Here is a 10,826-nt window from a genome sequence, read left to right on the forward strand (position 1 = left end):
TCTTTTTCTAAATTAACTCCTGTTAAAGTCGTAACCCTGTTAAAATAATCCACATTCTTTTGTGCCCTATCACTATTAGTTTCATTATTTGTATTATTTTTGTTGTCTGATGTTATTTCTTGTAGAGATCAAATACTGTCAACGGTCTGTTAATCTAAGAAGGTGTGTATCCAGGTGCCTCATCACGGACAAGCGCAGTTGAGTGCCATACACGCGCACGCCTGCGCGCGCACACACACACACACACACACAAACACACACAGAAAAAGAGGGGGGGAGGCACCTGTATGTATGTTGTTGTGTGATTGCCATTTTATGTGTAAACACTTAACACCTGTGAACATGCAGGACAGGATTCACCATTACCAGCATTTTCCACGTACACTGTATGTTTTAATGTAAAGATATGACTGTGATGAACATGTGTATATCCACAGGTTGTGTGCATTTCTGTGAGGTAGTTTAACTCTTTCTTAATGAAAGGATTTTGGACATTGGACACAACACAGTTTGTTCTTCACTTTGATTTACCTACTTAAATTACCAACAGAATAGAAGGTTCAGCTGAGTTAGTCATAGGCATTCAGTTCATCAGAGAGAAACTAGGCTGTCCCGGTGTTCTTTTTGCCTAATATATCAGACTTCCACTGAAGACAATGTAAAAAGTGTCCTGGAATATACTTACAGCATATTTCCCTTTTGGCAAATTTATTTTGCTCACATCTTCTTCAAAGATCCTATCAGTGCACAACTGATATCAGTTATATAATCAAACCAGGGGTAAAAATCAGCAACTCTGAAAACTGCAATGTCTTATTCCAAGTTCATTCACAGGTCATGTTAATAAAAAGTGCTTTAAATTGCCTTTGGATAACCTTTGCAACCTAGCAAAGCCTCGCATTTCAATCAGTCATTTCAAGCATCTTTTGGCAACTATGTTAGACAAAAGATTTAGTGTGCTCAGTCTACACAATCTGCATTGACATCAGGCTTGTGAGGTCATATGGTAAATTGATGCAATTGCTCCAGGTCTCAGCACCAGAGAGAAAAGTGGGTAATAATAATTGTCATCTTTGAAATTAAGAGATAGTGATGTATTTGATTATTGAGTACTTCCTTGTCAGGGATTGTCAGTGGTCAAAGTTACTCAGATGTTCATACATGCATTGTTTTCGCTGAAGAGATTACCATTTCCCTCACAAACCTGCAAAGTACCAATCTAGCTAAATTTCCATTGCTGCTCCACAAGATTGAGCTAACACCACATGCTGATTTGATTGTTCTTTCTAGTTATCTTTCTTAGGTGCTTTTAACTCAATGGGAATCTATTTAATTGCTTGGAGATAGAGTTTAATTTCAGTAAATGCCCACAGAGTAAAGCTACATCTTAAAGCTACAGGATCAAAACATTTAATTTTACTTGACATGGTTCTCCATTTAGCCTGCACATAATAACAAGCACCTTTAATCCTTTCAGACAACAGGGCTGATGTATTCTTACTGCCTAAAATAAATACTTAGAATTATACTTGGGAATCTGTAAGTGAACACACTTATTATCCTGTTTGTATGCTCTGAGTCCATGGCTCCCTGCTGATGCTCCCTGCATGCACTGGTCTTCATTTTTAAATGGGCTTTATGGTATGATCTGAAGATATTCAACCATATTCAACCAGACAACATTCAGATGTAGTCTTATGTGTCTATGAGTGTAAGTCTGCAACATGAACATGCATCAATAATATCTGGTCAGTGTGACAAATCAGCACAGATATAGGACTGTACAACTAGATGTTTATTAGCCTCAGTCTCAATCTGTGCATACACAGTGAGTATCTCTTATATATGAGTGAATCAGAAGCAAGGCTTAGAACTGGCCACTGGATTGACTGATCAGAAAAGGCTTTGACTCCCTGTTGTCATTACACACACTAACTGGACTTTATCATTACATAACCTTTCTGTGCTGATTATACAGCCATGGTGTGTATGCGTTTTTCATTTATTTTGAGTGAGAGAGGGTTGTGCACCGCATGCCTACTTACCTTTAATTGCCTCTATAGCAGTTCTAAATTCAGCTCAGTTTTATTTAGTGTCATGCCATTCACAGGACACATTTATCATAGTGAAGCTTAACAGAATCTGGGGTCTAAGAGCTCTAGTGAGCATGCCTGAGGTGAACGTTTGGGTGACATAGAACCTATAGACCATCATAATAGTGCCAAGTTTAAAAGACAGGTAAGGATTCACAACTTATATAAAGTCACGAAGAGTTTGATGACATTGTGTTGATATAAACCATGGAACCACAGTGTAGGCAGACAGTTCATTAAGTGAACAGAAAAGAGTAAAAAGAGATGCTAGTTCAGTTTCTATGGCTGTCGGGGGTTCATTTCCCAGGGGAACGTGTAGATCAGGTTGATTTAGAGAGCACTTCGTGTTAAATGTATCTAAGGTGTTGGTTTTGGAGTCTATGTTTTGCACTTTCCCCATAATCTGCATTATTTATTTATTTAGTCTTAGAGTTGTTTTAACCTGAAATGTGTCCTAACACAGCATTGCTATGTATATTACACAGCTTGTAAATATTCACATATTTAAATGTCACCCTTAAGGCTGTAATATTATTCCTGGTTATGTAACATATATTTGTGATGAGCATTATCGTTGTTATATTTTTGTTCACATCCATTGATTTTTCATGAGCAGAAAATCCTCCTCTTCTCCAAAATAACTTGAGCTCCCCCTGGTGGTAATAATTGCATCATGCACCTAAAAATTTTATAATGTGAAATAATACGAAGTACTCTATCAGGTATTGAATGTCAAACTGATTTATGCTGAAAAATAAATTGTATTAAATTATACCTAATTGAAATGAAATAGACCAGACACTATGGATCATAGGTTGGTCATCAAGTGAGGGTATCAGGCGCCATCTAGTGGTATGTCTTAATAATGTATACCTGCAAGGAGACAAGAAAAAAATGTTATACGAAATGTAATTAGTATGTAATAATGTAACCGTTAAATACATAATTAATCATATAAATATCTCTTTCTTTCACATCCAGGAGTCAGAAGTCAAGAAATGCCACCTCAAAGAAGTAACTGGGAAATCTACAAATATATGCTTGTTGAGGTAAGGACTGAACAAATTGAGCTAATTTTTAATTAGAACACAAAATGATTATAATCTTAGATAGTTGATTAAGAAGCGAGCTTGTTTTGACCTTACTTTAATTTGCTTTTTTAACAAAAAAAATGGATGTGACCTCTCCTCTTCTTGTAGTCTATAATTTTTAAAGCAGTATCACAGATCATTAAGATTACACCGACCTCGAACTGTTTCGTTCGTTCCTTCGTGCTACTTTGTGCCATAGAGAGGAGAGAAGGTGAATGTGTGAAAATGTCACAGTAAATTAACCAGGCCGACCCAGCGGTTAGCAGAGATTTGATGATTTTCTCCTGAAAAAGAGGCAAGGCTGTTTAATCAGGGTTCTATTATCACTAAGGAGAGATGCAATAACATTATAATCACCTTCATTTAAATAAAGAGGATACATGAATCAGCAATAGGTGTGAAATGGGCCACATCCTCATCTCTCTACGTTTACAGAGTACATTTAGCACTGCAGGGTCAGATCTGGCCAGTCATTATTAAACCAAAATGACCTGACTGTGGCATTTAGGCTTAGCAAACAAACTGTTCCCATGCTAATGATATGACCCGCAAATGGTAGTATTTGCGATATACAACATGCTTCAGAGGTGACTGATGTATGGAAAAAGCTGAGAAGTGACTGTTTTTCTGACCTTTTTGTTTCTTACATTTTATTGTTTTAGCAGTTCTTAATTGGAAAGTTAATACATCAGTTCTTAAATTGTAAAGATGATACATTTTCATCATTTTACCATGCTGTTCTTAACAAGTGGTTAGAATGGTTTAGCTGCATGTTTAATACTAGAGATATGTTAACCTTACACAAGCATATATATGTAAAGGAAAGGTGCACTTTTTTTTTAGTCTTTTCATCATCCCGATGTATGCACATGGGCATGTTGAGATCCACAGGCTGTGGTAACTGATTACTTGCCTAGTGAGAAAGCCAAATCACAGCCTCATATTCTCCCATTGTTTTTCAGCACATATGGGGCTACTGGCATCTTCAGACTCAGTTATCACAGCCAGCAGAATGTATCAACTAACTGTCCTCTTAGAGTTGTTTTAAATGGAAGACCATGATGGTGAAAACCTTTTCTTTATGTGCGTGCATAAGAAAATCAAATGATATTTTTGATATTCTATGGGAAATGTGTGGCAAAAATACCCATTCACCTGAGTTATGTGTCATGGAAGGGTAGTTAGATGTGATATGGTTACTGCTGTAGGTGTGGGTTTAAGACTGTGCTTTATAGATCAAAAATGTAATGTATTCACACAAGACTGTGATGATCTGGTTCTTACTGAGTGAGTTTTAAAAACAGCCCTCTCAGTCTGGGCTCTGCTCTGGTGAGGAGGGACACAGTATGGCGCTGAGACTTCGCTCCTGTCTGTAGAATTGGGATTTGGATTGCGTTGGTGGAGCTGAGGCATTCTGAGTGGGCACAGAGTGTCTACAGGGCCCTGAATCAAGGCTCTCTGTTCCCAAGGTTACTGTACCACTCTACCCACTAAACACAGTCTTGAGGCTTCAGAACAGAACTTTCTGGAGTAATCCAGTGAAATGTATTGCTTCCTGTGGAGGATAAGAGCAGTGTGGTCTTTAATGGTACAGCTCTTGTCCTAATTTTCACGGCTGTGGTACCAACATTGTTCATCTAACCTGGAAAATGTCAAAGACATAGACAGTAACTCTTATGCTCATGCATTAGTCTAGAACTTGACATTTTTGGACCGTGAAATTATATTGTTCGGTTATTATACGTAACAGATAAAAGAATAAAATAAAATATTTGAAAAGATGGTGTAGCTGGCACCGTTTCTACACTGAAAGCTTGTACTCTTGCATCATTGAATTTTTATGAGGCTTCCCTGGTAATGTGAATCAGCCAGAATCCTCCACTGCACGAAAGATAGGGCTTTAAACCACTGCAGGGAAAGGGCCTGGCCAAGACTGCCAAAACTTTCTTTATTTAATCACACCCAAAGTGAGTCTCTATTGGGTTAAAGGCCCCCACGATGTGCACAGCATATTCTCTCCATCTGTCAAAGACACCTTAGAGTCACGTCTGGTCTCTTTGCTGTCAGTCATGCAACACACACTCCTCTCATAATGCCTCTTAAATAGGAGGATGTGTCACGCCCCCCAGAACTTACACCCTCGTGATGAACCTGTCTTCACCTCTCTCTCTCTCTCTCTCTCTCTCTCTCTCTCTCTTCTTAATCTTCCTTATACAGTCATGTATTATTGTTTGTGTTTGTTCTAGAATTTTCTCAGGTTATTTTGAGATAATCTCTATTCTGTTTGCTTCTTCCAAAATATCATCATTCAAGCTATGCACTGTTTCATCTTGACAGGGTTTAGTCTAGAACACTTAAAGAACATCATGGGAAATAGTACAATATATTTGTTGTACATTTGTATGCTTCAGGGGAAAACATTCAAACACTCCAGTTGTTCACATTTCCTCTTGTGAGATCTGTTGCTTTAGCACCATAACCTGAAATATTATCTTTTTATGTGTGCACTGGCACACTGTGCTTTCTGTCTCAGTCCTCAGTATCGGGGACACAGAATTTGAAATAGGTTCAGGGATTAGGAAGGTAACACAGGTGTGTATTTATGCAACTATAGGGGTGTGGAGTGTGTGTATGTGTGTTGCTGTGGTGGTGTTTGTGTGTGTGTGTGTGCTGAATTTGCTTTTGTGGTGAGCCCGTAATGAAATGCTCAGTCATTGCTCCCTCCTGGTCTAGCCTCATTAATCTGGCCGGCTCAGTCTGGCTTAGGCCTGTCGCAATGACACGGCGCTTTTTTTTTTTTCCTTTGCACCGCCACAGTAATCGAGGAAGACAGCGGGCTGTAAATATTTGTAATTAGCCCAGATGCCTCATGGTGTGCTTTCAGAAGGATGATCATTATAGATCAGGTTTGGGGGATCAGACTTTAACACAAAAGCGTGTTACCATAGACTTTGACATTTTACAGTGTTTTACGTTCAGACAGAGTTTAAATCATTACAGATGATCAGACAGGTGTTTACATGTTCTGTGCGGTTGTATAATTTGAGGAATTCGGTGATGGTGGGGATTAATGATTGATTTTGTTATAATTGGTAGCACATTTGTAAACTGTGCCAGTCATAGGAGACACACTGTAGACCATAAGTAGTGCTGTCCTATAACACATCATTTCTGTTTACACTGAATGTAAACACTACACAGAGTAAATTACTCCATCATTTCAAATCTTATCTAGTGTTGGGTCAGCATCTTATCTAGTGTGTCTTATATGTTTGTGACAGAACACTGGTTTCACCTGTGGCTACACCCTCATTTATAAATGACAGGTTATAATAGATTTTTTATACTGCAGGGCCACTAGATGGCACTTCATTAGCACATAATATCTATTTATCATCTGAGTCATTCTTTAACTGTGGGCAATAGAAAGGTCCTGTTGCTTTTGGTTTACACCGATAGTATGATTGATATTTTAGTACATCTGTGGCCAACTGTTGTACGGAATACATCAGCAAAGTGTTGACACGACATTCAACTTTTAGCATCCTTTGTGCCAAAGGATGAGTCATGCACTCATTACCGAAATGTCGAATTGTCTGTTTGTGATGTGTTTCACCCTGAACAAAGGTCTCTGCAACTTCCTCAACTCAAAGACCCTCAGTCACTCAGTTTTTTGAAAAAGTGGTATTAACCAGAACAACGCTGTGATTTTTTTCCCCATGACTCAGTACTGATGGTTTTGCTTTGCTTATGCAATGTCATTCTATGACATGTCTGTAAAATTCGTACAATGTTTCCATCAGTTTGAGTGTATTCCCATAAAAACAGAGAAGTTAAAGGATTCTGAATCCAGAAATTGGCGATTAAAAATTAATTTTTATAGGTGAAAGCTGGGGCAACTTCCTCAGGCATACCAGGAAGCAGAATTAATTATTTCCACACTGACTTGGAATATATTCCAATAAAAAAAAAAAACTAGAACAGTTGAAATACTTATTTAATGTGACATTTTTCAATATTGGTTTCACGTTCAAATCATGTTTTTATAATGATATAGTTCTCATAAGGGTTGCCACATATCCCACAATAATGTTCGTGGATTCTTCTCCCATTTTTAAATCATTAACATCTATGAAAGAAAAAAAAACTTAATCAGACTTAATTTGCGGTCAAACATTATGGTAGATTTGGATCCGGATACAGTCATTCGATTTAGAAATACATGATAACGTACCAGTGAATCTGCAGAGCATACGCGTTTGTGCGGAGAGCTATTTCTTCCATCCTGCCTTTTCATCTGGCACGTTCTCTATGGCATGTCTGCAGGCCCTGCAAATAAAAGGAGAGCAGAGTCCTTCAAAAAAAGGAAAATAACTTGTTTTTTTTTATATCACTCCAGAAGTTCCGTTTCCCAGGTAAGAGCTTCTTTATGAGTTCCTGCTATTCTTTGTGGCATTCAGCAAGTCTAGTCTACTGAAGCAAGGCTACTGAATGCAAAATAGAGTAGCGGGGACAGATAAATTAGCCAAGCGCTGATTTGCAACATAATAGTAATGCTCTTACTACCAACCGCCCCCCCAACCCTCCCAATTATATTTTTTCTTTCAAAATCTATATTATTTTTAAGTTAACTTTACTAAAGCCCCGAAATGACCAGATTCATTAAGCCAGTGTCTTTTAGATGTATAAAACGCATGATTAAAGCTTTCAGTGTGCATCTCTTTTAAAACAAAGACCAGCAGACTATTAAAAGAATCATGAGGCAGATTAATAAATCATGGAACAGCCCGCTCTTTTAATACAGCCAAACTTTCTGAAGGAGAGAGCCTTTTATGGTTGTGCATGAGACAGTCATATATTTCGTGTAGTGGGCTTTGATGCCAGTTTCAGTCATATTCAACTCACAGGGCATTAAAGGCATCTCCCAATTGAGAACAGAGCCCCTTTCACAACTTTACAGGGTTATTAACAAAAGATGTACCCCTGAGAGAGTACATCGGAATGTAATGGCCTGGCTGATGAACTATACAGCATGGCGGTGGACAGGCAGAGCCCTGTGAGTGCACAGTACAGCTACAGCACGTGGATCTCTGATTCAAACCTCAAACAGAATTCACCTCCTCTCAGCTGTCAAACCTGAAGCCGATAGTTTATTAGACACGACTATTTCATAAGTGTGTCGTGTTAGGTAAAATGTATATTCAGGTTTCCATGTATTTTGGGATTCCTTGTGGCTCAGGGTTTGCTTCTATGTGGAAAAAGTAACACTCAGTAAGGTGAGGTGAGGTCAGATTTCGAGTCTTCGTCAGGATCCGACTGTGTTAGGCAGATTAACTCAGATTAAGCAGAATAATTGAGGAATTGGCCTATGCAAGACTGGTCTCTGCTGTTTTCAGCAGAAACAAGCATTTACAGCAAAACTAAGATGACATGCCCAGGTAAACATGTGAGGCTATGCTCGTAGCATTTGACATATTTGCATGTATTAGTAATTAAAAGCATAATGACTTTGGGGAGAGTCCTGATAAGCTTGATCTACTTTGTAATTATCTTTTCATCATTCACCAGGAAACATTCCTGCCTGGCTGAAATTCTAGCATCTAAACAAATTCTATCGACCTTCTTTTCTTCCTTCTTTTTGCAGTTCTGTTCTGTATCATGTGAATAATAAAAACTGGAATCACCATATCATCTTATAGTTAAAGAGTGTCTTACTCAGACACTGCACACTGTTCCAAGATGCCTGTTTCAGACTTTTCTTTTTCAGTTTCAGTGTATCTTCAAAATGTGTTCGCTAATCAGTAATTCATGTAGGTTGGTTGTCATAGCCAGTGCTCTTAAAAATGTTTATATTTGAGACCGAAAGAGAAAATTATGATATGTTTGAGGAAATGCCAGTTTACGTAACACATCCATATCACAACATTCCAGTCTGATGCAGCAAGATGCAACGCCACTTCACACTTTGAGATATTTTGAACATGGATCATTAAAAAAATCTAACAATAAATATGGACTCTTGACCTCTAGTAGAGAGTTAGTAGTGTGTTTAGAGAGTATAAGACACCTGATGTAAGCTATTCAACACCATATGGACCTTTTCATTCTATCCATATGCCCTTCAAATTTCAGCATTTCTCAGCCTGTCACAAATAGTTTTCATTCAAAAAAAAAAGAAAAAAAAAAGGCAAACAGGATCCCTTCAAATGTTGCCGGGTGCAACGAAGACAGGGCATGAATTTCTTATGAAGCATGGCACACACGATAAGCCATGGCAGCTTGAAGCTTTCTGCTTTGAAGATTCTCCCTCTGTTACTTTGCCTTTTAATAAGTACTGTTTATTTTAGATGGGCTGATGAAACGATGCTCGGCATTATAAACAAATTTCTTAATAGTGATCTTTTTCCTCGTAGTGCATATTGCCTTCATAACTTCTCTGATGTGCCTTTATTTGCAGGGAGCGGTTTTATTATAGCTCTGTTTATTATCTGCAGGAAAAAAAAAATCAGAATACTAGTACACACAGTATTGCAGGCTGAGCTTTTGTTGGGATCCTTTTTATCCCAAGCCTGTGGACATCTTAAGGGTCTGTGGTTGCTCTATGTAGGCCGAAGCGTTTCTTTGGGGCAATCTCGCAGCGCAAAAGTGTAAAGTAAGCTTTTCTAAGCGATTTCTTCAATTTATTCAATTAGAGAAGGATATTATAGCTCTTATGGGTAAAAGGACTGTCATGAGATACTGGTACCCTCATGAAAAAGAGATGATATATTAAAGTGAATATACTGTAAGAATAATAGATATGGTCAGTGTACAAGTATAAACATATGACCAGGTTCCAAGGAAGACTTAAATCTGTACAAACAAGTCACTGTAACTTTTAATGATATTCTGTTTCCGGTATCGCATTGCCAATCATTGTTTAACTTTCTGTTAAAATGACTTTTAGGACTTTTCTATTCTTTTTTTTCCATAAAGACATATAATAGACACACATTCTATTCTATCCTATTCTATTCTATTCTTCATGCAGTAATGAATTATCCATGGATGCAAGTGTGAGCCATCATTACGTCTGTGCACAGACTGGAACACCAATCACGTCAGCCATAAGGCTGTAAATAATGACTACCCAATTACTGTGATTTGTTCCTTTAGAGTTCTGCACAAAACAGATGCACAATTGTGCGTCACACAGACAACATCTTCCCATAACTGATTCACCACAAGGTTAACATGAACATCTGGTTTTATGCAAGCTGAGCTGGGTCCCTTTAGATTGGCTCACTTGAGTTTTAATAGTGCATCTGAGATGGGATTAACCTCTGTAAAATTCCTACACAGGTCGTTGATGATGGACACTGTGCACGAGCGTTGGAGTGATCATCAACTATATGATTATAATGTATAGTGATTTCATGATGATGCAAATGTAATTTTACTGCCTGATACATTTGTGCTGAATTCTGATATCCTGAAGTATTTGTCCTCTGATTTTCTGACATTGACTGATTCTTAAATAAATGCAGATACTGAAGGCAACATCCAGAAATACATCTTGGTTTGGAACTGATGGGTCAGTGGTGAACATAATCTTTCTCATGATTCAGAGTGTTCTGTCTGATTTGATGGTGAACCATATAGT

This window comes from Chanos chanos, chromosome 3, assembly GCF_902362185.1.
Source record: "Chanos chanos chromosome 3, fChaCha1.1, whole genome shotgun sequence".
NCBI classification, from domain to species: Eukaryota; Metazoa; Chordata; class Actinopteri; order Gonorynchiformes; family Chanidae; genus Chanos; species Chanos chanos.